Raw genomic sequence first — 4,880 nt, 5'->3', positions numbered from 1 at the left:
TTGTTTAGAAGAATCTGTTTGAAAGAGAACTAATTTCAATTTGCCTTTGCCATCAACTGTCCTTTTGCTCGATTTTTTCTTTATGGACCTGTTATATTGTCTGTCAATTTTGTTTGATTTTGTTGCCAAATACCTGTTTCTGCATTACAGAGCCTTACCAAGAGTACTTTTGGAGTCGCAGCTTGAATAAGATACTTTCTTTGTTTTTTCATTTTGATTTTCTCATATAAATTTTCCTGTTATTGTTTCAAAAATGTTAAGTGTTATCAAAACTTCGAATCGTTTCCGGATTCTTTAGCTATGTTTTTTAATCGATGACTTCTCTTTTCACTGGATGTAAAGTCCAAAAGTTAAATGCGCGAAAATAAGTGCTTAGGTCAATCTACTGAGCAAAAATTCAAAAAGAGAGCGAATAAGAGAGTGGTTTTCGTTATAGCAGTATCCTGAGAGAGATTTTAATCATTTGCGGCTTTTTCAAATCAGTTTTTTCAAGTTTAACTCATCATTATTTCAGCCAAAACTGTCTCCATTTTTTGTCTTGTAGTATGTTTGTCAGCAGTTTCAACAATTTGAAGAAATTTTAAGACTTGTAGATAATATTATGAGCTCTTTGTGCCATTTTGACTCGTACGCTTTTACTTTTTATAATATTCAATTTTTTTATAGCAATTGAGATCTTTCTTCGGTTGAGTTTAGTTGAGTTGTGTTCATTAAACAAATTGAGTAACTTTGTTCAAGATCTGTCTCATTTTTCTAAGAGTTTTTGCCTAATTTTTCTGATTTTCAGCGTTTTGCAATAGTTTAGTTATATAGTGCATTTTATATCATGTTTATATGATGATAGCTGTTAGTGATAGTTGTAATTTTTCCGGTTTTTTTGTTGTGTGCATTTTTTCGTTTTTGATTAGGCTATCGCTCACAGGCTTTTGGTGGATTACTGATGGAGCACACCAAATTTTATAAGGGTTGTCTTATAATTTTTAGGAGGTAGCATTTTGTGGGGATTTTTAAGCATTAAGTTTCCTTTTTGTTTCTCTGGTTTCTCCGTGTGTACCCTTTTATAGCTATTTCTTCCAATTGGTGGTCGCTTTTTGAATGCGAATTTTTTTGCGCAAATTTTACTGTTTCAAATTAATAGCTATGAACGAGAAGCATATTTTGTTTGCTAATTACTTGGCTCGGCCTACGTGAACATATACTTCGTTGGTCCCAAAGTCTTCCGGCGGTCTTTTTCATTTCTGTTTGAGATTGCAAAGCTATCGCTACTTTTTTCTGGCAATTTGCCAGCCACGTTTTTTTTTTTGTTATTTTGAGACTGCAAATCGACGAAGCTGTTCTAGCTTTATCCTGCAATCTTTCAGCTATGGTCTTCTTGTTTCAATCCCAATGGAGGGAAGTTTAATCGTAGATCTTTTCTTGTAATCTGCCATCTTTTTTCAAGTTATTCTTTAACATAGAGTTGTTTCCGGAATTCTTTAGTAATGTTTTTTAATCGATGACTTGTCTTTTCACAGGATCTAATGTCCAAAAGTTAAATAAGCGAAAATAAGTGTTTAGGTCAACCTGCTGAACAAAAGTGAAAAAGCAGAGCGAATAAGAGAGTGGTTTTTGTTATTGCAGTATTCTGAAAGATTGAGATTTTAATCATATGCGGCTTTTTCAAATCGTTTTTTTTTCAGATTTAACTCATAATTGTTTCAGCGAAAAGTGTTTTGCTCAATTTTTTTGGCTTGTAGTAGTTCGTCTGGAAGCAGTTTTAACAATTTGAAGAAGTTATTAAACACAAATAGGCCTTGTCCGCTTTTTAGCACTAATTACACTGTTAATTTGAGACTGCTAATCTACGAAGCTGTTCTAGCTTTATCTTGCAATCTTTCAGCTATGGTCTTCTTGTTTCAGTACCAATGGAGGACAGTTTTATCGTGAAGCTTTTCTTGTAATCTGCCGTCTATGTTAAAGTTATTATATCTTAAGTTTTACTCTTCGTATTTACGAATTGTGTTAAAAGTTAATTATATCCATTGGCGAATTTACGAGCTTCCTGGCGTTCGAAAGTTTTTGCTCTCATTGTGCGTCTATTGGGCCCTAATTTTGACATTGAACGACAACGTCTTCTACAGTGTATCTCAAAAATTAAGTGCTACAAATTTTTATATCAGTTCCATCGAAAGTTAGTTCAAAACGAGTAGTTATAGTAATTTGTGTCTTTTGTTAAACAATTGCTGAGCACAACACATATTGATAGCATCCTTTCTTGCAACCAGAATGTCGAATGACACAAACCACGCCATTAAATAGCCCGTAACTTTCATAGGATGTATGTAATATGCCCTCGAAAAAACTCTGCTAGCTGCACTTTGCTATTACTTTGCTGTGTTAATTGTTAAAAAGACCTACCGCTATTCACTACGTATTGCATCTGGTGCTCTTAAAAAGTACATCATGAACGGGGGGGGGGGGGGGGGGTAGGAGGAGGATCCTGTCAATAGAGGATCTCGAGACGAGTTTTGCGGGTATACTGAAACCACTAAGGGGGCTCACTCAATTGAAGCATTATCCTCTGAAGCCGAAACGGAAAAGATGCTTAAGTTTGCAAACTGAGTCTGCTCGTGTGCAATTTTTCATTTACACCTGCCGTCCTTTTGATCCATGCTCAATGAAAAATATTTATTGGTGCCGTTTGATAGTGCCCACTTTTATAACACGCATCAGTTATATAGCGCATAGTAGTGATGGGCTTGATGTTAAAGGTACGTGTACAACTTGATGTAGGCATGCTCCACAATCAGTGTTGACGCCTGTGCTGTTGTATCTGCTGTTATTAAACTCCCCATTGTTACAGCTACTATCAATAATTGGCCATCTATATTTTCAGTATGTATATCTTATCTATGCAATTGTGTAAATTTTGACATATGAAACAATCAAGAATGCTAATTAAATTGTAGAAAATTAATAAACTCCTGTTTTCATTTTAATTATTTCCTTTATCGAAACAGAGATGTGTTGCAGGTTGAGCTTTAAACTGTATTTAAGCTTTTCTGAAGGAAGACTTAATTTTAGACCCTCCTGTCAAATGTAAGTGGAAGGAAGACAAGTTTTAAAAAGTTTTTGATTGATTAATCGATTTTTTATCCTCCCTCACTGGGATCAAAACTCGTACTATACCCATCCACTAATTAACATACTATTTTCGTAGTAACTTCCTCTTTGATAACTTAAAATTTTGAAAGTGGCATATACGGTACGGTGAAATGAAAACACACTAGATCCAAATTTTAAAATTGCTGACTCAATGCTTATTTGTACATCATTAGCTAGAGAAATGCGCTGGGATTTCGTTAAGCATTATCTCGTTTTTAAATGCTCTCAAAGGAAGTTTGTAGCAATTATATTAATCCTGTTTTCTTTTTATGCGATTTTTTGCTTGACCTAATTTTCGACTGACGCTTATAATTTTTTGACCTCAAAAACGGTATAACAGGTACAGCCCAGAGAGCATTAAGTGGCTGAGCAGCTCTCTCAGAGCCTTACGCCTTAATAGTCTCTTTTTATCCGATTCACCAAAACTGTTTCGAGGAGACAATTTTATAGTGTGAAGGGTTGTTTTTCTAATCTTAAAGCTATACCCACCTCAGTTACGTCCTTCCCGCTCACCAACACTCCTCAATCACACTTTCGTCCAGCCCTAACTCCACACCATGATCGCTTGACCACCCGAGGACTCAGCTGGATGCTACAGAAGCTAACCGCTCGGTGGTCGTTCAAGAGCAGTTCGTCCGACGTCATTTGGTTTTGTTATTTTGAAGTTTTTAGCCTGTTGAGGATTTTTTAACTCGAAGAGATGCCTGAGTTTTTCTGTAGTCTCTTGTTAGCGGGACGATTTAATCGTGAGTATTTTTACCTTCCAAATTTTGTCGGACAGCTTCGCATTAAATCTACATGGAAAAGCCTGAACATCTATGAATTCTGGTGAAATATTATTTCAAATAGCCGCCGTCAGCCTCATAAAGATTATTAAACTTGATAACTCGTGGCTTAGCTGTTAGAACTACTCTGCTCCAAAGTGCAATTGTTGTCGGGGCTGCTTCGCATTAAAGATGCGTGGAAAAGCTGGAAAGTCAATGAAATCTGGCGGAATATTTTTAATAGCCGCTGTCAACCTCTCAAAGATTATTATTTAGGCGCTCTCGTTTTTACCACCTATTTTGGGTTGTATTGTTGCTGTCTTTATAAAATTTAAAGAATTTGAATCGTTTTGGGACCCTTTCTTCTTTTTTTACTCGATTAGGAGTTGTATTCTTCTGTTTTATTACTCGAAGACCTAGAATAAGAACTGAAAGTTAGCGGAGTCAATGAATTTCGAAAAAGTTGCTCTTATGAAAAATATTTGAAGAGCCGAGAGAATAAAAATGGTTACTTTGTCCATTCCTGCTTTTATTGGTAACAAAATGGAAGATTAATGATAGTAGGGATTTTTAAATATGAACTGAATCAAAATTGTTTTTGTAATGCTTTTGTTCCAAGTTTGACCGAAATTTGAGAATTTTGTTACAATATTTCTCTTCGATGTTCTGAAGTTGGCCTTCTTTCGAAATGAGACGTTTTTGAGAGCTGACGCCTATGACATCTCTGGAATTGAATAATTTGATTGTTAAGATTGCGTCAAACAGCGGTTTTTTTCATATGTGCTTTTGTATTAAAAGAAAAATTATACAATTTTTATCGTATTACGGGATAATTCACTTAATTTATTTGTTATTTGACTCAAGAGTGGTGTTTAGCTTAGATGAATTCTGCCAGTGTATCTTGGTTATTCAAAAGCTTTTTTTGGCTAAGACATTATCGAGTCGTTTCTGGAATTCTTCCGACTGTGATAA

The sequence above is a fragment of the Convolutriloba macropyga genome, chromosome 2, assembly GCF_964194025.1.
Source record: "Convolutriloba macropyga chromosome 2, txConMacr16.3, whole genome shotgun sequence".
Classification (NCBI taxonomy): Eukaryota; Metazoa; Xenacoelomorpha; order Acoela; family Convolutidae; genus Convolutriloba; species Convolutriloba macropyga.
This window is presented reverse-complemented; position numbering follows the sequence as displayed.